The following is a 24,295-nucleotide window of genomic DNA, read 5'->3' on the forward strand; positions in this document are numbered from 1 at the left end:
TCCGCTCTGCTATCAAGCCCACAGATGACACAAGGGGCCGGCGGCGGGAGGCGGGTGGGCGCGGACTCTGCTCCTCAGGTGCTCCAGGAATAGGACTTTGGCAGCAATTCAGCTTACTGACAGGAACCCCACTCGACCGGGGTGACACCCAATTTAAGCGCCTCCTGGCGCTCGAATGACGCGACCAGCGTCGCCGGGAATGATGGGAACTGTAGTTTTTTAGGCGTCCCCAGCACCGCGCTCCGCTCTGCTATCAAGCCCACAGATGACACAAGGGGCCGGCGGCGGGAGGCGGGTGGGCGCGGACTCTGCTCCTCAGGTGCTCCAGGAATAGGACTTTGGCAGCAATTCAGCTTACTGACAGGAACCCCACTCGACCGGGGTGACACCCAATTTAAGCGCCTCCTGGCGCTCGAATGACGCGACCAGCGTCGCCGGGAATGATGGGAACTGTAGTTTTTTAGGCGTCCCCAGCACCGCGCTCCGCTCTGCTATCAAGCCCACAGATGACACAAGGGGCCGGCGGCGGGAGGCGGGTGGGCGCGGACTCTGCTCCTCAGGTGCTCCAGGAATAGGACTTTGGCAGCAATTCAGGAGGGGAAGTCAGTCCTGGAATCCCTTCGGGTGAGCATCGAAAATGCATTTCCGCTCGACACTCAGTGGGAATGAAGACTTGCAAAGCGTTGGCATTTTCTGTTGGTGATAGTCGCAAAGAGATCCATCTGCGGCTGGCCCCACTGGCGGAAAATGAACTCGAGAGTTGGTTGATTGAGTACCCACTCGTGGTTGTCCGAGAGAGACCTGCTGAGCGAATCCGCCAGAACATTGGAAACACCCGGCACATGGATGGCTGTGAGATGAATTTGATGACGAATCGCCCATTTCCATATCTCCTGTGCTTGTTGGGAAAGCAAAAGGGACCTTGTGCCGCCCTGCTTGTTCAGGTAATACATGCTGGTGTTGTTGTCTGTCCTCACCAGCAGAGATTGGCCTTGAACAATCCATGGAAAAGACTTTAGGGCAAGGAAGATCGCCAGAAGCTCTAGGCGGGTTATATGCCAAGTGCGTTGGATCACAGTCCACTTCCCTTGTACTGACAGTCCTTCAAGATGCGCTCCCCAGCCCTCCAGGGACGCATCGGTTGTAAGTGTCAGAGTCAGAGCAGCGTCTTGAAAAGACCGACCTTTGAAAATGTTCGGAGGGTGAGCCCACCACTCCAGAGCCTCCTGAATGCGGGACGTGAGAAGGATCCTGTTGTTGAATTATCCTGAAATCTGTTTCCACTGCTTGTCTAACTCCTCTTGGACGACCCTCATATGTAGCCTGCAGTGGGGAATCAACTGTATGGCGGAGGAAGCCATGCCGAGGAATGATTCCAACATCCGGACTGAAACGTACAGTTTTGATTGCAGGGATCGTACCATCTGGAGCATGCGGTCTTGTCTTTCCTGGGAGACAAAAACCATTGCCAGCTGAGAATCTAGTGAGGCTCCTAGAAAATCTCGCCGCTGAGACGGGCGAAAGTGTGACTTCTGGCAATTGATGGAAAGGCCCAAGTCCCTAAACAGGGAGATGCAAGACTGAGTATGCTGGATTGCATCTTTCTACTTGCCATTGAGCCCTTCCTCTGTCATCTTCGAAATAATGACCACATTAAAGGTATTTGCTTTGATGAATATACAGTCAAAATTTCGGCCTATGCTGACGACGTCTTAGTAGTATCCAAGGATGCAGAGTTCGTGATTCCGGCCCTGTCGTCCTCTATTGCAGACTTTGCCGTAGTGTCAGGCTATAAGCGTAACGAGGATAAAACGGAGGTGAAGCTCCTCAATAATATAAGTGACAGAAGCATTATAGGTAACTCTGGCTTATTCTGGCAAACCACAAGCTTTAAATATTTAGGGATAGAATTTAAAAAGATCTAATTAGCACCCTCAAAATTAATGAACATACCCTTCATAAAAAGATATCTTCCCTTTTGGACAGTTGGTCACCGAAATTTGTCGTGGTGGGGCAGAGCGGAAACTCTGAAAATGATGATCACACCACTGGTCAATTATCTTGTAAGTATGTAGCCTATGCTACAATCTGATGACTTCCTCACCAAAATATATAAGCTCTTCAATACTTTTTTGTGGCAGGGCAAGAAATCAAGAATCACCCTGAAGAAGCTCCAACTACCGAAAGATAAGGGAGGCATAGGTCTATCAAACTACTTCAGGTGCTACCAGACGGCAAATTTTTGTAAGCAAGGTGTAAATTGGTTCCAGCCTCAATTAGAGTACACTCCTGATCGGGTTCATGTCAAAAATGCTATCATTCACAACTTACCACTACCAACTTTAATGACAATGGATATGGCAGCATTTCCTCACTCCAAATACATATTTCTTAACACTAAAAGGGCCCTCCTAAACCTAGAGAGACATTTTAAAGTTAAAATCAAAATAAGCAGATCCAATTTAACCTCTTTGTTCAACCCGGCCATAAAGGAAGAGGGCTAACACCTCTATTGGGAACACTGGTCTAAGAAGGGGTTGAACTTAGTTAAAGATCTTTACGAGGGGTCTTCGCCTTTGCCTTTCGCCACCTTACACTCCCGATTCGATCTCCAACCTCTTGACTTTTATAAGTTCTTACGTCTTAAATCCTTTATCTCTACGAGAGTCATCTCTCTGGACGATCCTACAATTTGTAACAAATTATCTCATCTCATGTGAATGGGTCACATGGTGTCTAAGATTTATAAAATCCTCTCCCCTAACCCTCAGAAAACACATAGGAAGTGCGAACTCGCTTGGGAAAATGAGTATAACTCCTCTAACATATCATTCGATTGGGATAAGATACACCTTACACCTTTTTCCAATAAAATATCACCAATACTCTCTCAAACTAAATTCATGTTGATAAATACAACATATTGGTCACTGGAATAACTCTAAGCTTAAACTCCTTGACCGCTCCTTATGCTGGAATTGCAAATCTCATGTGGGGGACTTGGCTCACATGTTCTTTCATTGTCCGTTGCTCCAAACCATTTGGGACAAGATTAATAACTACATTCAAAGAACCTTCCTTTACCAACCTAGGAGGGAATTCGTAGATGTCATGCTGCGGGCAATAGACACAAGGTTAGTAAGTGAACATGACTGACACCTAATGGATCTCATGCTTACGGTTGCGTGTAAAGTCATCTTAAGCAAATGAATGTTTCTTTTAAGAAATGGCAAGAGTGGTTGACCTCTTTAAGGAGCGCGGATAATGATGCACTCCACTCCTCACCGTGGCGAAAGTCGCACACCAAACTCTGGAGTTCATTTAACTCTCTGGAACTTTGCTATGAACCGCCTTAGACTTGAACAGTAGTCATATCCCCTGATGAATAACTCGTTGCTGTCAACCATATGGGCACAACATAAGCTCTGTTACTCCACTGTTACGATTCAGATTACCTAATATGAGTCTATGTTAGCTTCTGTTTCCGTTCTCAGTTCAGTCCCGTCTTTCTTTCTCTCCTCTTTTTCCATATCTCTTCTTATCTCTCGCTTTTCTTTCTTTCCTCCTTTTCTCAAGTCATCTCCTATTGCAACCATCCTTTTTGATTAAGATTTGCATGTAATTACGTATAATGCTCATTGTTTTACCAATAGAGAATCCCTTGTTTAAATGGTCTTGATGCTCTTCCCTCAAGCTGTGTAACTCAGGTTGCATTTTCTCATCATTGTAACTCCGCGTATCTCCTTGTTTATTTGGTTTCTGTTTTTGCTTTTGTAAAACTCTGCTTCTCTTAATAAAAAAGATTTGAATTAAAATAAAAAAAGAAAATCTGAGGCTCTGAGGCTCGCTCCTAAGGGGTCTATGGGGTGAGGCCGATCTGATTGGTTGTTGCAAACTTTGGTGTCTTTTACACAAAGAGGTAGACAGGCTACAAAATGAGATGAGGCCTAGGCCTTACTTTCTCTTTTGTACATACTGCTATGGTATTTATGGTTTACTGAGGCTCCCAGGCTGACAACGGGGAATTATAAAAAGCATGGCAATCTATGAAAGTTCCAATTCTGGGGCAAGTGCATTGTTGCAGGTCCAGGAGAGCAGGGGGCTCTCCACCCAGGGGTCCTGCAACATGTCTGCTGTGTGGCAGCCTCTGCAGCCACTCAGACCAGACATGGATTGTAGGTTAGGTTTTCAGGCGGCATCTCAAAGAGGTCCTCTGGTGCATTTTACATTGAATCCCACACTGGCATCAGTGCAGGTTTAATGTGCTGAGAAGTTTGGTTCCAGACTTGTCAGTCTTCATTGTAGCCATTAGGGTGCTGCGGAGTTCGTAATGACAACCTCCCAGCCCCATATACTCTTAATGGCATCACTTCACTTACAGTGCCCAGGAATGGCTCTGGGTACTGTAGGGGCATAGGGCACCCAGCTAGAGGGGTGACTGAAGTATGCCAGGGTAGTGCGTTCTGTGAGCATGGCACACACGGATGTGTGCCATGTTGACTCTGTTTAGTTCTGCACTTAGATACTCAGCCTGCAAAAGCAGTGTGTGGGTTTCAGGGTACAGGGCCCCTAAAGGTGGCACAATACGTGCTGCGGCCCTTAGGGGTCTTGTCTGGTCACCAGGCCCTGGGTACCATTTACTAGGGGCTGATAGGTGGCCAGAGATGCCAATTGGGTTTTAGGTTCAATACAGTTTTATGGAAGGGAGACAGGCACTTGGTACCTGGTTAGCAGGAGCCCAGGGCACACAGTCACAGCACATCAGCAGTTCAGAAAAAAGTGGGGGCATACCAATATCAATGCATACCAATGCAGGAAAGATGACACTTTCTCACAGCGCTATCCTGCTTCAGACCTTTAAAAGTATAGGCTCAAGGGCGTAAGTGACATCACTTCCTGGCGTTTCCCTACAGTCCCACAAACTGAGGCTGGAGCCCGATACAAGTATGTTGTGGTTCATTGCATCACCGGTGAGTACATAGAGTCACCAAATCAGGAGTACTTTTCCATCCTGCTAAGCTTAAACATGTACGTAATGTATTTGTATATATTATGTATTCACCTTTATAGCCATCTAATAATATCTATATGTAAACTATGTTTTACTCTGTAAATTTTTTTAAACTTGTGTTTTAAACATGTATCTTTAAAACAAATGACACATTTACAATTACTAATTTCTTTTAAAGCGAGTTATACCGACTGTGAGAAGTTGGCCTGGTATATGGTGTTCGCTATTCTAGTGTTCAGCTTGCACCAGTCCAAACAACCCTTATGGTGATGGTTGTAAGTCAACCTTATAGACCTTATAGACGAGCTATCCTAGTTTAGCTTAAGCTAAAAGACTCGAGGGCGTGTAAAGCCAGCTGTTTTACCATATGTAACCCCTTGAATATCAAATGAAAGGACACCACACAGGATATATATAAAATATATATGTATTTATTTCTAACACACCTCTGAACTCTTTATGAGGTCAGAGGCCAAAGCACATAACAAGACACTCCGTTATTATACGTTAAGTTGCAAAATTTACGGTTAGGCCCTAGGGGCGAAGCAAACCATATATTAAGAAAGTGGTATAAGTACCAAGTCATGGGAAAAGGAAAGGCCTAGGGCATCGCTGGGGCTACACTGTCTTAACAATCGTTTAGGAGTAGTAGGCCCACAGGCGGCGCGTGCAGTGTCTTTACACACACACACACGAGTGAGTCAAAGCAAAGTCAATGGGAACTTAGAAGTTAGATTTAGGAGGATTTAGGACACTTCCGGTTTAGCTAGGAGGAAACAACTAAGGACCTAGACACTTGGATAGTCAATACTCTTGGGAGCACCGAAGTACTCGCGTTGCCTCACCCACGGACGGCGGGTGCATAGGTGTGAAGATGTGTCTGGTTTCGTCCTTGGATCCTATGGAGACCTGAAGAAAGATACTGCAGGCGACCAGGAGGAAGATGTCCGGGTGGATCCAAGGGTGGATCGAGGACTTTAAAGCAGGGGGGACAGAGTCTGGGTCACTAGCCAGTGACCGGGTGGAACCAGGAAGGAACCAGACGACGCAGAGGAGCAATCAGGTGCTGTCTTGAAGCTGGTCTTGGCAGCCACGTGGACCAGGAGGCGTCGACGACGACGACGACCCGCTGCTGGAGACGAGCTGTCCCACGAAGGTTCTCGCAGATGGAGGAGTCGACTTTCGGATTGGAGTCAACAAGCCTTGGCAAAGGCAACCCACGCAGCAAGGGCTGGGGTGCCTCACCTTTGCAGGGAAGCAAGGGCCAGTCTGTAGCAACCAGACCAGCGACGTGGTTCAAAAGGATTGTCGTCACAGAAGCTACTAGCCAACGGGCCAACAACCGGACAACGCGTCGAGCAGAACAAAAGCAGAAGGGCCACACGCAGAACTCGTGGAGTGTGGGGGCCGGTCCCACGTGTCTCGTCGCCTCCACGGATCTCGCTATGCTGCAGTCGTGGAGAGGGTCAGAGAGGTCTGGAAGTCTGGGTCTTGTTGTGCTCGGGTTCCGGCGGGAACGTCGACAAAGCAAGCCGTGGATTTGCTGGATGGTGCCTGGTTGCTCAGGGTGGTCACTCCTTGGCCACAAGGGAGATTATTCAGTCTTCAGCTTCAGCAGAATGTCGAAGGTCCAGAGTTTCGTTTCAAGTTTTCAGTCAGGATCAAAATCTAAAGTCTCAGGACTCAGCTCCTACCTTTATACAACTAAAAGGGGCTGGATTACTGACCAGGTCCCTCCTGTGGGTGGGACCAGGAAGGGAGGTGGTTACACCCACTCTCCTTTGTCCAGTTTTGCACCAGAGCTGGGGCTGGAGTGCCCCAGCAACCGGTTTGAACTGGGGTATGCAAGGAGCACCTAGTGTGCCACAGGCAGCGTCTCATTCTATTCAGCACTCCCTGTCCCAATACCCAAAGTCCTGTCTGGGGTGGTGCTCGCACCTCCCCCTGCAGGAAACCTATTGTCCAAACCTCAGTGACCGGACGGCCTCCCAGCAGCAGGAGGTCAGACTTGTGTCGGTGGCAGCAGCGTCCATTTTGTGATGCTGGGGCTCTGGTTTAATTTAACCGGGATAGGCAGCAACAACAGTTCTCCCGCTAAAAGGGTGGAATGCTACCCCCGTCGCCAGAATTGGCGAGGGGGTAGTATTCCAAAGCGTATGACACCTTACACAACATGTTTGGATAAAGCCAAACTAAAGTTCGCATTAACCGCAAGGATTAAGATTATATGGTATGGCGATATCATAGAACAGCTATCAGGACATGGTTCCGAAATCTGCAGACAGGCTCGGCTCATGCTAGAGCACCATCTCACACATAACCAAGCACTCTGCCTCCAGGATTGTTAAGGCCTGCCATAGGAGTGACTTACAGGTGACTGTGTCTATATATAAGTCGGTATAGGAATACTATACCTAAGCAAGGGGTGATTACACGACCTTGCCCCAGCTGAGTGATCAGCTAGTTGTGTCTATTTGAGTGGCCAGCCAGGGGTGGCATAATACATGCTGCAGCCCTTGTAGGCCTTGGTTACACCTATGCCCGGATTACCTAGGGTACACTGCTACAGGGGCTGACAAGGTGAACCAATTCCACATTGTGGATGTACCTAGAGTACATGGTGTAAATTTTGAGAGAGTGCATCTGTGCTGTGGGTCTGATTAGCAGGCCCACAGCCATATCTAAGTCGAAAACCAGTAAAGCAAAGCAAAAAGTGGGGTTGACCATAGGAAGCAGACCCTACTCTCCTACACCGACCTGCACCCCTTTCAATCCTCTTTGTGAGAGCAGATAGGTAAAGTGTCAATTATTTTGGCACTAGCTAAAGTAAGAACTTAGGCCTTGTCCACTTTCACAGTGAGGCTGCAGTCTAATGCGACCCAAGCCGCTGCTTTATATTCACTCATAATAAAGGATTGGTAGACTTTCCTAGACGAGAGACTGATCTTCAGGAGGTGGCCAGAGTGCACTTACCCTAGGACAGAGACTGCCCCAGACTGAATAACATTCCATGGAACATTCCACCTGCAGAGAACCGATGCGCAGTCCATGTAGGAGAATAGTGAGAGAACCCTTTAACGAACCCTGGCCCAACTCTTTTTCACCAGCTTGTCTCCCATCGGTTAAGAACACGTGAGCCATGTGCCGATGCAGTAAATGTGTGAAGCTTTGTAAAACACTATATAAGAGCGTGGGTTCTCCAAGTTAGAAGACCTTTCCCCATTCCTAGAAGGCGGATCGATGCCAGATTTACATTAGAAATTTACTGAGTTCTCTGCTGGATTCTTCATTGACTTGTGTGTTTTTACAAGCTCATGCATTTCTATACTTAAATATTTGAGTAAATCTTTACACTGAGATCCTGGCCTGTCATTCTTACTTCAAATGCTTTAGTCTTGCCTTCTGTATCCACACTTTGTTTTTAACTGTATTGGGGATTAAACCTAGATCCCCTTCCATGTATATTGTGCTCCTAATGTCCTAAACTAATTGAGCTGTTCACAGCGAGGGATTGATGGCTTTACCCAACCCTCCTGAAGTGGCAGACACCAACCGTGCATGGCCCACCGCCACAGGCAGTGGAAAGGCCACAGGGCCTGGCTGAAGGCCTTGTGGCCTTCAGTCAGACCTTGCACAAAACACTGCAGGTGTTCAACATGTACAGCACTCGCGCAACAGATTCCCAGACGGTGTAATATCAGACCAAGAGGAACATTGGGTTCACAGACTGCAGTAGCAGGCTGGCAGAAGAGAACATACTCTACCCAAAGATACCCAGCCTTTTGGATTCCCTGTCCAGTGGAGTGGAAGGGAATGCACCGGGGTGAACTGTGGAGGTAGGTGCCTGGACCAAAAAGCACTCCGCGGTAGGGTTCTGAGTGAGGAATCTGGTATCCTCTGGGAGGGCCATGGTGATGGCCATTGCCTCATGCGATAGAGCCCCTGTGCAAAAGTTCGATCAGGCCCAGAATAGGATATCCGTAAAGGCTTCATTAAAGGGGAGTAATAGTTCTATGGAGGCAACTCCTGGTGGAAGAACTTCGAGAGATTCTTGACTGCCACAGAGGGCAGCGTAAGGTCCAGGACCTCAGCTGCCTTTGCACCACCACTGCAAAAGAGGCACCTTCCTCCAGAGGCACATTAGGGGAAAGAGACCAGGCCATTGTCTAAGGAGGTGTCCAGTGCAATGGCATCCGTCAGATACTCGTACCAGTTGTCCTCCGTCTCTTCTAACTGGTATCTATAAGGGTCCGCAGGCCCACCCATACATCCCTCAATTCAGGCTTTTCATGTGAATAACGCACGGTCTCCATCATGAGGTGTGTTTTTCTCCCTCCCTACAGTCAGCGCCGGACACCACCAGTCTGGATCAGTGTCGGAATATAAGAGGACAATGGGGATGGCATCTGCAATGGAGCAGGCGCCGGGGAAATTTGAGTGGCTCGACCGGCATCACTCTCGATCCATCAACGGATCCAAGAGGCCCTACTGGTGCAAAGGGCAAACTCATTGGCAGAAGACCAGTAGGGGCCCCTCCCAAATCTGCAGGCCACAAAGACAATCCAGCTAGGAAGCAACACTCATATGAGGTGCATGGTCTCATGAAATGAGTAATTGGGCGAGGTCGCTCCAGCTCCTGGAGGCTCTGGATGGCGCAGAGACGGCCCACGTGCAGGCTCCACCACAGAGCGAGGTCTCTAGTGCCAATGCTCCCTCGTTTCATCAGATGACTTAGACGTACGTGGTGAAGTTGAAGATCTCTTCGGCTTCTTGCATTGATGGGACTTACCGATTTTCCAATTACCTCAACTGCGACATTGGCACTTGGAGTAGCAATGCGATTGTTAGACTTGGCATCTTTTGGCGTGTTTCCCCCGCGTTTTTGCTTTCTCCCTTTCGGTTTGGACTCTGTTTTTGCTAGTATAACGTTTCTGTACGCTTTTCGCACTGCTGATCAGTGGTAATGCGCTTGTGGGTCTTCCCGACACCGTAGTTGGCCTGCGACCCAGCAGTCAGTCAGAACTGTTTTAGGATTTGTTGTTCACAACGCCATGATAGCCCTGGGGAGCGATCAACATCAAGGAACTATTTAATTTTGATAAATGAAGATTTTAAAGTATAGTATTGTGGATTTTTATCGTATTTGGTCTTGTCTTAAGTATATAAATATTGGATATTTTTCTAAAACTGGTTTAGTATCCTTCTCTAGTAAGTACGGATTAGTAAGTACGGATTAGTTACTTACCTGTAATCCTAGGTCTCTTCCAGGGGTATCCTCATCAAAGTCATACGCATTAGAATATTCCCGCCCATGCGCGGGACCCCGGAAACACTATATTATATGTGCCCCACACATAAATATATATTATATATATATATATATATATATATATATATATATATATATATATATATATATATGTAGAAGCAAATGTCCCTTGCTGGAGAAGGAGCGACCATTCAGCTGGTGCCGGTGCCGAGTCAAGGACAAGACTCGTTTAGACTTTTACAAAGCAATTTGAAATAAGTCACCGCACTCTTCTAGGATTTGGTTAAGCTTTTTAATCCATCAAGGAAAAAACTTCCTCACCTACGCGTTTCAAACAGATTACTGTTCTTGCTCACGGTAGTTACAAGTCCATTTTTTCTTTTTACTATTTATACCCTCCTGCCCATTTGGCAATTAGGATGCATTATGGGAGGGGTAGTTTTTTGGTTGAAACCACCATGTCAGGTCCCTTTTACAAGTTATCAAAGTCATTTTTAGGTGACATTGTGAGGATGGCGTTTTGGTGGCTGAGTGCCAGATGGCTTAGAGTGATAAAACCATTCCAAGGCAAGTCGAGTAATTACCTCTCTTGCTGCCTATATGTACCAATATTGTACATAGTGGTGGGTGATAGCTCAGCTCAGCTATCTTGGAGACCTTCAGCGTGGAGGCAGCTGAATTGCAAACCTTGCGACCCCACGAGTCCTGTGATTTGCTGTCCTTATCTGGTGGCACTGAAGAGGAAGCAGCAACAGCATGAGTCTTCCTTGCCGCTACCACTATTACAGAGTCTGCTGGAGGGTCAGATATTACAAAAACTGGGTCGGAGAAAGCTGGTTTGTATTTTTTTTGTATGCAGGCCGGCACCGCTTTGATGGTTGCTGGAGTTAGGAAAACATCCTTGACAGGATCCATAATCCCCGGGACTAAAGGCAGCAGTGGACGAGAGGCAGATTTTTGATGTAAAGTTTCGAAAATTACTGTCGTAGACACCTGGGGGACAGACATTTCAATGTTCAGCTTCTGAGCTCCTCTTTGTAGGACATCTAGATAAGTGCCAATGTCATCCACTGGAGAGGATCTAGAAATAGGACTATCCACAAGCGTGGGAGAGTAACCCCTCTTGGAGGATGCGGTAGAAGAGGTAGATGAAGTAGACGAGTTCTTCGTCGTCTACGGTGAGCACTGCGTCTCCTCTCACATGATCTTCTTGGGTGCTCTTCTCTTCTAGGAGAACGAGATCTGATCTTCTCTTCTGAGTGAACGAGATCTGACCGGATCTTCTCTTCTGGGAGATCGAGCTCTGGGAGAGTGGGATCTGGTTGGCCTTCTCACAGGCGATTTGTCTGCTTGGCGCCTGGGAGGATTGCGCCTGTCCACTTCCTCTACTAGCCTCTGGAGAGGAGATCTGTGTTGCGGACTGACATATTCGCGCATGCGTTTGGCTGCCCCTGAGTCTCGCCAATGATCCAATGACTTGCACCATCTCGGTGATAGTCTGACCTCTGCCGCTGACAGATCTGGCTGATGCACAGGAGATCTGCGGACAGGACTTCTGGATCTCGAGGATGCCGTTGAAGTGCCAGACGACGAGAAGTGGAATGACGAGAAGCTGACTCCATAACCATGATCACAGAGTTCCTCGACGACGATCGAGCTCTGCCTGAATGTCTCGACGTCGAGCGTTCTGGCGTAGAGTGTCTTCCTCTCGACCTCAAATGCCTCTGTGGAGTCGGTGGGGCCATCAATCTCGACGTCGAATGGTTCGACGGTAAGCGATGCGAGGATCTACGGTCTCTTGACGCCGAACGGCGATGAGCCGTTGACAGCGGAGCCTCCCTCGACGTCGAACGGCGATGACCAGCCGTCGACTGAGCCCTCTCCCTCTATGACGAACGACTATGACTAGCCGTTGACGGAGCCCTCTCTCGCGACGTCGAATGTCTGTGCGACGACAGCGGAGGGGTATTGGCCACCCTAGACTCCGAGCGTCGATGAGACGTCGACGGAGACTGCCTCCTCGACGCCGATCGATGTTTGGTCGGCGACGGCGGAGGGGTCTTGGTCCTCGACGCCGAACGTCGTTTCTTAGATGACGGCGGAGGGGGTCACACTTAGATGCCGGTCGTCGCCTGGATGACGACGGCGGAGGAGTGACCACCCTCGACGCCGATCGTAGGCGGGTTGACGACGGAGGAGGGGCCTTGGATCTTGAAGCCGACCGTCGCCTGGTTGACGGCGGCGGAGTCACATTTCTCTACGCCGATCGTCGCCCGGTTGACGGTGCCGGATTCTTCGACGTCGTCGACGTACCTGGTCTTCTTTTCGACGGCGAGCCCGCCGTCGACTGTTTTGAAGATAAATGACCCACCGGTGGTTCTTTCCTCAGCGCCGAGCCCGACGCTGAAGCTGAAGGGTGTGAAGACTTCTCTTTTGAAGATGTTCTAGTCTTCTTGGAGCCCTTCTTCACCGGAGACCTTCCTCTGGATGACCTATGAGCCAGGCCATAAATGCGAATCCTCTCCCTGTCCGAGAGTTCTTCCTGACAGGTGCTCGCAATGAGGACAGGTGCCTGGATCATGTTCCTCAGGCAGACACAGGATACAAACGTCGTGGTCATCTGATTTTGCCTTCTTGTTGCCACAAGGACATTTGTCAAAAAGTGAAGGCATTTTCAGCTGAAAATGTTCACTAAACTGACTTAAAAAGACAGTTTCTTACTTGACTAGATGTTAAATGTCAAAGTAAGTTAAAAAGGTGTTGTGAGAAGTTGGCCTGATATATAATGTTCACTATTCTAGTGAGCACTTTGTATCAGTCCAAACAACCCTTATGGTGATTGGTTGTAAGTCAACCTTATAGACCAGCTATCCTAGTAGCATGGATACGAGCAGTCTTCGGGCTAAACTCTAGAGGGCGTGTTAAGCCAGCTGTTATACCATCACATATACCCCTTGAACACCAAGTGAAAGGACACCACACAAGTGTTATGAAAATAAACAGTGTATTTATTTAGATCACTACAGCCCTGTACTCTTTATGAGGACAGGGTACTAAGCACACAACAAAACTCTTACGAAAATACTTTAAGTTGCACAATTTACACAAATGCCCGAGGGGCACGAAATACCATATACTCTGGAAGTGGAATGCGAAATTACTAGAAGGTAAGTACTGTACTAATAGGCTTTGGAATCGCTAGGACTACGTTACTGAACCTTCAGATTACTAGTAGGAGGCCTAGGGGACTCGGGTGCAGAGTGTGCATTCTCACGCGGGATGCGGGACAAAGTCTATGGGAGCTAGTAAAGGCAAAGTTAGTGTTCTCGGGCGAACCCGACTAGGTAGATCGAAAACGAAAGTGGATCTGGACCCTTGGATAGTGAGGCTATGCTGGGGCACCGAAATGCCGAAGTTACCTAGCCCAGGGGCTGCAGCTGCATAGGTCTGAAAAGACGTCGGGAATCCTCGTTGACGAACCAGGAGCCTGAAGAGAGAAGTTGCTGGCAGGCGACCAGTGAAGGCTGTTCGAGGGATCCAAGCCTGGATCGAAGATGGATGACACCTGAAAGCAGAGGGGACCAAGTTCTTAATCACTAGCCAGTGATTGTGTGGGCACCAGGATGGCACCGGGCGAAGTCACCTCGACCAGGTGAGTGGCCGACGCTGGGCTCTGCAGTCTCACGGACCAGGAGGCGTTGTCGGCGACCAGGATGGAGGTGCGAGCTGTCCCACGATGGTTGATGCTGTCGACGTCGCTGGACCCAGGATTGGGGCAACAAGTCTTGGCAAATTCAAGCCCACGCGGTGGACCTAAAATGGCGTGTGGGGTGGACCAGGAGGGTCCGGGGTGTTGCTGCTCAGGGTCGGGGCTTCTCGGACCCCAAAGCACTCACCAGAGGATCCCTCGGTGGTCGTGCTGGATAGAAGTCGTGCAGTTCGGATGATGGCCGGTCCCTCGAGGTCTCGTCGCACCTACGGTTCTCAGCTTAGCTGTAGAGGTAGGTAGAGGTCAGAGGTGCCAGGGAAGCCGGGTCTCGTCGTGCTGGTCGGTCGGATTCCTGAGGAAGGACGTGCAGCAAACCGCAGAGTTCTTAGATGGTGCCTGCGGATGCAGGGTGACTACTCCTTAGCCACACGGGAGAAATCTTGAGAAGAGTCGAGAGTTCCTTTCGTAGAAAGTAGTTTCTTGATTCAAAGATGATCTAATTTGGAAGGGTCCCCGTTCCTGCCTTCATCCTAAAGAAAGGGGTGGGTACGCGACTAGGTCCTGCCCTAGGGGTGGGACCAGGAAGGGGGGTGGTTACACCCCTCTCCCATGCCGGACTTTCCCCAGGCCAGGGGCTGGTGTGCCCCTGGAACTGGTTCTAGCCGGCAGATGCGTAGTGAGCACCGGGGTGCCACTTGCAGTCACCTTCCTGTAAAGCCCTGCCTACCCAGGATACACAAAACCCTGTCTGGGATGGTGCTAGCACCGCCCCCGACAGGAAACCCTTTGTCCAAGCTCTCCTCGCTGGAAGGACTCCCAGCAGCAGGAGGTCAGACTCGTGTCTGTGGTGGGATCATCCATTTTGTGGAGCTGAGGCTTGAGGCTTGAGTTAACTTTAACCGGGGTTCACAGTTACATACATGTCGTGTCCCTCTAGAAGGGTGGAATGCTAACCCCGTCGCCAGAATTGGCGAGGGGTTAGTATTCCAATTCGTATGACACCTTACTCGACATGTTTTGATAAAGCAATACCAAAGATAGCATTTAACCGCGAGGATTATAGTGCACTTAAGAGTATATGGTATGCGTTATCATGGAACAGCTATTAGGACTTGGTTCCGCAAGCTGCAGACGGGCTCAGCTCATGCCAGAGCACCATCTCACACGATTCCAAGCACTCTGCCTTCAGGATTGTCAAGGCCTGCCATAGGAGTGACTGATAGGAATCAGTGTGTCCATTTTTAGGGTTAGATATAGGTATACTATATCTATAGCAAAGGGTGATTACACCACCTTGCCCCAGCTGTCGTGCAGCCAGTTGTGTCAGATTTAGATGGCCATCCAGGGGTGGCATAATACATGCTTCAGCCCCCGGTAGGCCCTGGGTACACCTATGCCCTGAGTTACAGGGTCTGATAAGGTGGCCCAGTACCAATTGGAAATGTACCTAAGGTACATGGAATCCATTTTAGAGAGAGCAGTAGGCCTGGGGTCCTGATTGGCAGGGCCCCAGGTCAACTAAGTCGGAAAACCAGCAAAAAAACAGGAAAAAAAGTTGGGGGCAACCATAGTCAGGTATCCACCTTCCTACAGGTGTTATAGGGGGGGGAGCTACGACACCAACCAAGATGGCCGCATAGTCTCCCGGCTCCGCTGACCCCCGTCCTACGCTCGCTTATCCTGTCGAATATCCTGATCTCCCGCCCCGGATTTGTGTGGGTGAACTAGTCTGCATCCCGATGGTGTGATCACGGAATTTTTCTGATGTTCTGATGTGAAGTAACATCGAAAATGTTTTGAGGCCTAACCCAGACTGGAAGCCGGGGTCTCGATTGCTGGTCTACCCGGGTCCAAAGTGAACAACTGACTGCCGAGGGTGGTTGGGTCCGGTCCTTGGAACTTTCGAAAATTTCTCTGAACTACTTTGCAACCATCTGCTGCCTAGTGCTGTACCTGAGGTGAGGCCACGGGTGGTGCGCTGTGCTGCGTCGCGGGGGGCCCCGGCCCGGAGGCCCGGCACGAGCAACGCTGGTGCCCCGGGGTGAGGGTCCCGCCGCGTGTTGCTGTATGTTGCTGGCCCGTCCCTCACGGCCTGTTTCTGCTCCGGCGTATCCTGCCCCGGAGAAGGGGCCTCTCCGTGGGGATCGTTATGCCTGCGGCCGTATGGAACCTGGCAGAACGGACTCAATGTGGCCCTTTCTTGCGGATGGTAATGGCGGAAGTTGCGGCGCTTCACGCGATGGTGAGGGCCCAGGTCAATCATTGGCTGTCGGCAACAGATGGGATCATAGGACCGGGAACGAGCCGTGACTTGATCTTTGAGACCCGGCAGCCGACTTGCCCCCTGTTGGAAGCCCTGCTGGTGTGTTTGGACCCGGTGCAGGAAGCTGTGCCTGCCCCCGAAGAAACGGAATTCATCGTGTGTGCTGAGATTGGTGACTCTCTTACGTTCTCGGAAACATCGGTCCTACAGTTATCGGAGCATTTCACTGCTTCCCCCATCCTAGACACTGTTGGCCCACACTTTGATCTGTGTCGGAACGAGTCGCACCCCCTCCCCAATCGGTCTCCCAACATGGCGGATGGAACGATGCTTGGGGTCGGGGAGGGACATCGTTGGTGCAAGCTGTGTGCGTTGGGACCTGCTATTCCTCTCCCAATTGCTGACTCAAGCTCCGGCTGCTCCTGTGTGAAATTTGACTTTCCGGGGATGTGGCTTTTCTTATCCGAGGGACCCGGCAACTTTGTTAGACGGGGCCAAGGCTGAGATTGTGGGTTGAATCGTTTACGATGGATCTATTGGTAACGGGACTGCTTCATTAATGGACGGATTCCGGGGCGGGGGGTTTGTGGTTCCCCCGGGGTATTTTTGTATGGTGGACAACTTTATTTGTGTTGCCTTAGGGGGGGCCCCTTTGATTGGGCGGGGGGGAGAGACCGGGAGCACATAGACTATCGCCCTCCTCCACTTCCCCGTTGGGTGGGGTTTCCTTTCTTTCTCTATTTTCTCTTCTATATTTCGGGTTTGGTTCTCGGGCGACAGGCACACTGCTGGGGGGGGGGACGGCCGTAGTCATCTGCAGGGGTGCAGGGTTGGGGGAGGGGATTTTTCGTTTTTATTTTGTTTCTAAGGCCTTTTTTTCTCTTCTTTTATCTTTCTTTGTCTTTTTCTTTTTCTGGGTCAGTGCAGTGGGTTTCCTTTGGTATCAATCCCTGCTTTTTCATCTGTGCCTCAATTTTCGTGGTGTTTTCTGGGTCTTAGGGTTAGGGCAGGTGACTGCAGGCGCGAATTGACCGTAATATCCCTTCACATCCTGAACCTCCTGTTTCAGCGCAATTGATTTGATCGATTACTGTTTACTGTTGACACGTTTACTATTCTGCCTGCCATTTTCGCTGCTGGGAAATTGTTCGGCACCTGATCCTTCCATCTTATATTATAAAATGAAAACCTTTTATATCCTGTTTTTCTAATTGTGCCGTTCAGTGGCCAAGAGTACGCTAGCATTGAGATTCTGCTCCCCGAGGTGCTGCATGTGTTTAAAATTGCTCTCTGTTAATCTAACTGCTTAGCGGCCGGCCCCGGGGGTAGTAGGCCCATACTTTTATTTGGTTTAAATGTCAATAAAGGTTTTAAAAAAAAAAAAAGTTTTATAAATGAAGTAATTTTCTGTCAGAAAACAGAAATTAGTGGAGCTGTGTAACCAGGATCCTTCCTGAAGGAGCCGGAAAGAACTGACCTAACTGTCACCCCTGAGGCATGATGGGATACTGGGGGTCATGAGTGCCTTATAGGCACGGTGTCAGTTTTTTGTATTGCATACAGCTACAGGTTAACTTTTCAGTCTTTTTAGACTGTGTATTTGCAATGCAGCCTGGGAGCTTTCTATGCTTTCAGTGAGTTTTAGGAATTTCTACTGATTTCTAAGCATTAAAACAGTTTCTAAACAATCTATGGTGTTGTTTCTCATGTTTCTAATGCATATTATTCATGTATGGTGGAAATACTGCACAGCATATTTCAGCTTTGATGTTATTTGGCTGCTATTGCATATATATATATGTTGGGCACATATAATGTAGTGTTTCCGGGGTCCCGTGCATGGGCGGTAATATTATAATGCTTATGACTATTGATGAGGAGCCCGCCAATTAGTATTTCAATCGGTTTTCAAAAGAACGAAGAGTTGAACCCAGGTTTGGTGCCAAACAACAAAGGGCTTTATTTATGCATGTTGCTGAGCCCGTCCGATATATATATATATATATATATATATATATATATATACATACACACACACACACACAAAGTCACAGTTGCCTGCTGTAGAAGATAACGACACCACTGGTAAGTATCTGCCCACTTGGTTTATTCAAAGAAACAGCAGCAAAACCGTGAAGCAGTCCACTTTAAGTCAAGGTCCATCCCAACACGTTTCGTTATTAAGGGTAAGGGACTACAAGAACCATGAGGCCACCGTGCCTTTAAGGCACTCCTGACCACCAGCTTCCCATCATGCCTCAGGGGTGACAGTTACGTCAGTTCTTTGCGGAGACTGAAAAAAACATGAAACAATCAGGTTAACAATATCTCCAACTTAAAAAAGTCCTTTGACCGGGGAGGCAGGAGGGTTGCTTATGACTTTGATGAGGATACCCCTGAAAGAGAACGAGGATTACAGGTAAGTAACTAATCCTTCTCTTCCAGGGGATCCTCATCAATAGTCATAAGCATTAGAATAGAATAGCGAGCCTCTCCTCATCCCTGCGGGCAAAGGAACACACAGAAAACAATCAGTAAGCTTAGTAAAAACCAAATTAGATTAGAGGAAACACTATCCGAACAGATTCCTCAAGGAGGCCTGGCCTACTTGAGCATCAGCCCTGGAATCAGACTCTAGGCAGTAGTGCCTCGTAAAAGTATGAACTGATTTCCAGGTTGTGGCCTTGCAAATTTCTGACATAGGGGCGTCATGCAAGAATGCAACAGTGGCCGCTTTCCCCCTGGTGGAATGAGCCTTGTGAGGTAAAGGTAAGGGCCTCTTCGCCAGCTGGTAAGCTAAGGTAATGCATGAAACAATCCATCTCGAAATGGATCTCTTAGCGGCTGGGAAGCCTGTTCTCATAGCACCATAATTTACAAACAATTGATCTGTCTTCCTTATTTCTTCTGTACTTTGCAAGTAGAACTTAAGTACCCTCTTGAGGTCCAAGGAATGAAGCGACCGCTCAGCTGGGGTCGCCGGATCACGGAAGAAAGATGGCAGGGAAATGGACTGATTAATGTGAAAATCAGACACCACCTTAGGGAGAAAAGAAGGATGTGCCCTTAAGACTAGTCTGTTATGGTGGAAAACAGTGTAAGGCTCATTGGTACACAGTGCTTGGATCTCGCTTACTCTGCGCGCGGATGTAATCGCTACTAGAAAAGCGGCCTTCCAAGATAAATGCTGCAAGGAAGCTCTGTGGATTGGCTCAAAAGGATAGCCCATCAACTTTGATAACACAAAGCTCAACTCCCACGGAGAAGTGTTTCGAACAGGGGGATACACTTTCTTTAACCCCTGTAAGAAGTCCTTGACCACCTCCATTTGGAAAAAGGAGGGCTGACTAGGCGACTTCCTGTATGACGTAATGGCAGATAAATGCACCCTGATAGAAGCATACTTAAGACCATATCTTGCTAGATACAGAAGGTAAGGGAGGATAACATCCTCCTGCCCCTTCGTAGGATCAAAGTGAAGTTCCCTACACCAAAGAAAAAACCTCTTCCACTTAAACGTATATGACGCTCTTGTGGAGGGTCTTTTCGCTTCTTTTAAGAATATGCATACAATCAGGAGGCAGATTTAAATGTCCGTATTGCAGGACCTCGGTGTGAGAAGTTGGCCCGATATGCAACGTTCGCTATTCTAGCGACCGCTATGTATCGTTCCAACGACCCTTATGGTGTTTGGTTGTAAGTCAACCTATAGACCAGCTATCCTAGTAGCGTGGATACGAGCAGTCTAAGGCTAAAGACTCGAGAGGGCGCGTTAAGCCAGCTGTTTACCACACATGTACCCCTTGAACACCCAGTGAAAGGACACCACACAAGTGTTATGAAAATAAACAGTATATTTATTAAGAATCACAACAGCCCTGTACTCTTTATGAGGACAGGGTACTAAGCACAAACCAAATCTCTTTAGCAAATACTTTAAGTGCACAATTAAAACAAGTGTCCGAGGACACAGAAAGGTTAAGGCAAGTCGGAAGCGAGGGACTCGGGACCCTAGAGTAAGGAGGCTATGCAGGCACTGAAATGCCGAGTTACCTAGCCACGAGGGCTGCGGCTGCACAAGTCTTACAGGCGTCGGGGTCTTCGCTGACGAGCCAGGAGCCGGAAGAAAAGGAGTTGCTGGCCGGCGACCAGTGATGAATAGTTCGTAGAGATCCAAGCCTGGATCGGAGATTGATGAAACCTGAAAGCAGAGGGGACCAAGTTCGTACTACTAGCCAGTAGTCAGAGGGTACCAGGAAGGCACCAGTTGGCCGTCACCTCGACCAGGTGAGTGGGCGACGCTAGGCTCTGCAGTCTCACGGACCAGGAGGCGTTGTCGGCGACCACGGTGGAGGTGCGAGCTGTCCCACGACGGATGACGCTGTCGGCGTCTTGAGTGGACCAGGAGGGTCCGGGGTGCTTCTCGAAAAGATGGAAGCAAGGGCCAGTCTGGAGCAACCAGACCGGCAGTGATGATTCTCGGATGTCGTCACAGAAGGACACAAGCCAGCGGCTAGTGACCAGACAACGTGCTGAGCAGCGAGCAGAAGGGCCCCACGCAGATCGTGGAGATGCTGGGGGACTGCACTTCGGAGCTGGAGCGGCTCAGGGTCGGGGCTTCTCGGACCCCAGAGCACTCACCAGAGAGTTACCTCGATGGTCGTGCTGGTTTTTAAGAGCGTGCAGGTTCTGATGATGGCCGGTCCCTCGAGGTCTCGTCGCACCCACAGATCACAGCTGAGCTGATGACAGGGGTAGAGGTCAGAGGTGCCAGGGAAGCCGGTTCTCGTCGAGCTGGGCCGTCGGATTCCTGGAGGAAGGACTTACAGCAAACCGCAGAGTTCTTAGATGGTGCCCGCTGATGCAGGGTGACTACTCCTTAGCCACAAGGGAGAAATCTTGAGAAGAGTCTTGAAGTCCTTTCGTAGAAAGTATTCTTGATTCAAAGATGATCTAATTTGGAAGGGTCCCCGCTCCGGCCTTTATCCTAAAGAAAGGGGTGGGTACATGACTAGGTCCTGCCCTAAGGGTGGGACCAGGAAGGGGGGTAGTTACACCCCTCTCCCCTGCCGGACTTTCCCCAGGCCAGGGCTGTCGCCCCTGGAACTGGTTCTAACCGGCAGATGCGTAGTGAGCACCGGGGTGCCACTCCGCAGTCACCTTCTCGCAAAAGCCCTACCTACCCAGAATACACAAACCCTGTCTGGGACGGTGCGAACACCGCCCTCGACAGGAAACCCTTTGTCCAAGCGCTCCTCGCTGGAAGGACTCCCAGCAGCAGGAGGTCAGACTCGTGTCTGTGGTGGCAGCATCCATTTTGTGGAGCTGAGGCTTTCGTTAACTTTAACCAGGGTTCACAGTTACGTACATGTCGTGTCCCTCTAGAAGGGCGGAATGCTAACCTCGTCGCCAGAGTTGGTGAGAGGGCAGCATCCCGATTCGTATGACACCTTACTCGACATGTCTTGATAACGCGACACCGAAGTTACCGATGTGGCACGCGTTATCATGGAACAGCCATTGGGTCTTTTCTCCGCAAGCTGCAACCGGCTCGGCTCGGGCCAGAACACAGTTCACGCGAGCCCATGCACTCTGCCTTCAGGATTGTCAAGGCCTGCCATAGGAGTGACTGATAGGGACTCGGGTGTCCATTGTATGGTTAGATATAGAGCTACTATATCTAAAGCAAAGGGTGATTACACGACTTCGCCCCAGCTGTCATGCAGCCAGTTGTGTCAAATTTAGGAGGCCAGCCAGGGGTGGCATAATACATGCTGCAGCCCCTGGCGGCCCTGGGTACACCTATGCCCTGAGTTACAGGGTCTGATAAGGTGGCCCAGTACCAATTGGTAAATGCACCTAGGGTACATATCGTAATTTAGAAAGAGAACAGCCAGGCTGTGGGTCTGATTGGCAGGCCCACAGCCAGAGAAAGTCGTAAACCAGTGAAACAAAAGCAAAAAATCTGGGTGATCATAGGATTGCAGACCCTACTCTCCTACATGACCCCCCCCCAAACGTCGGAACAACTAGCTAACCTTGACCAGGTGAGTCTTCTTGTTCTAAGTGGAAATATCTGGAGAGCCCATCGGCATTGCCATGATCAGTACCAGGTCTATGTTCCACTGTAAAGTCCATCCCCTGTAGGGAAATGGACCACCTAAGCAGTTTGGGGTTTTCACCCTTCATCTGATTTAGCCACAAGAGGGGCTTATGGTCGGTCTGAATCTTGAAGTGAGTGCCAAACAAGTATGGCCTCAGCTTCTTCAGGGCCCAAACCACAGCAAAGGCCTCCCTCTCGATAGCTGACCAATTCTTCTCTCTAGGGGTCAGCCTTCTGCTTATAAAAGCAATGGGCTGGTCTTGACCATCAAAATTCAGTTGAGAAAGAACAGCTCCCACACCCAACTCAGAAGCATCTGTTTGGACAATGAATGGTTTGGAGTAGTCCGGACTCTTGAGGATAGGCGCCGTGCACATGGCCTGCTTTAGGTCATCGAATGCTTTTTGACAGCTCGCTGTCCACTGAACCTTTTTTGGCATTTTCTTACTTGTCAGTTCATTTAATGGTGTCACGATGGAACCATAGTTCCTGACAAACTTCCTATAGTAACCAGTCAGGCCCAAGAAAGCTCGAACCTGAGTCGGGGTGGTTGGAGGAGCCCAGTCCCTGATTGACTGTATCTTGCTCTCCAGTGGCTGAACCTGACCTCCACCTACAAGGTGGCCCAGGTATACAACCTGTGTCTGCCCTATCTGGCACTTGGTGGCCTTGATAGTGAGGCCTGCTGCTTGCAGCGCCTCCAATGTCTTCCGCAGGTGGACCAGGTGATCCTCCCAGGTGGAGCTAAAGACAGCAATATCGTCAAGATACGCCGCACAGAAGTCATCCAGCCCAGTAAGGACGTGATTCACCAACCGTTGGAAGGTGGCAGGTGCATTTTTCAGACCAAAGGGCATCACCACGAACTGATAATGCCCACCAGGGGTTGAAAATGCTGTTTTAGGCTTGGCGTCCTCAGCTAACCTGATTTGCCAATACCCAGCTGTCAGGTCAAACGTACTTAAGTAGTTAGCCGAAGCCAGCCTATCAATAAGCTCGTCTGCCCTTGGTATTGGGTGGGCGTCAGTCTTAGTGACTGCATTGAGACCCCTGTAGTCTACGCAGAACCTCATCTCTCTCTTACCACCCTGGGTGTGAGGTTTCGGCACTAGAACTACGGGACTAGCCCAAGGGCTATCCGAGGGTTCAATGACTCCCAGCTCCAACATTTTCTGCACTTCACTTTTGATGCAGTCTCTAACGTGATCAGGCTGCCTGTAGATTTTACTCTTTACGGGCAAGCTGTCGCCAGTGTCGACCTCATGGGTGCACCAATCGGTCTGACTGGGTGTCAGGGAAAACAGATGTCGGAACGACTGAAGAACCTGTTTACAGTCGCTCTGTTGATGTTCGGAGAGGCTGCCACAAAAGACAACACCATCTACCGAGCCATCGTCAGGATTCTGAGTGAGCAGGTCGGGGAGAGGGTCACTCTCCTCTTCCTGTCCCTCATCTAGGGCCATGAGCAAACTCATGTCCTTCCTGTCGACATATGCTTTTAGCCTGTTGACATGAAGCACCCTGTGGGGGCTCCGGGGAGTTCCCAGGTCGACCAGGTAGGTGACCTCTCCCTTCTTCTCCAGGATGGTGTGGGGCCCGGACCATTTGTCCTTGAGTGCTGCTGGGGCCACTGGCTCCAACACCCACACCTTCTGTCCGGGCTGGTAAACAGTCAAGACAGCCTTTTGGTCATGCCAAGCTTTTTGGAGTTCTTGGCTGGCCTTAAGGTTTTCGGATGCCTTCTCCATGTATTCAGCCATCCGCGAGCGGAGGCCGAGCACATAGTCCACTATGTTGGTTGCCGGCTTTTTGAGAGGTCTCTCCCATCCTTCCTTCACCAAACACAGGGGTCCTCTTACAGGATGCCCGTACAAAAGTTCAAAAGGGCTGTAGCCAACCCCCTTCTGTGGGACTTCTCTGTAGGCGAACAAGAGGCAGGG

The 24,295-nt window shown here is 49.5% G+C and overlaps 1 protein-coding gene across 2 annotated transcripts in view; it reads right to left on the minus strand.

The window, feature by feature from the left end:
• The window catches only part of CRIP3 (cysteine rich protein 3), a 743,798-nt gene that overhangs the window by 376,970 nt on the left and 342,533 nt on the right, over positions 1–24,295 (minus strand). The gene's annotated exons all lie outside the window — the stretch shown is intronic.

This window comes from Lissotriton vulgaris, chromosome 6, assembly GCF_964263255.1.
Source record: "Lissotriton vulgaris chromosome 6, aLisVul1.2, whole genome shotgun sequence".
Lineage (NCBI taxonomy): Eukaryota > Metazoa > Chordata > Amphibia > Caudata > Salamandridae > Lissotriton > Lissotriton vulgaris.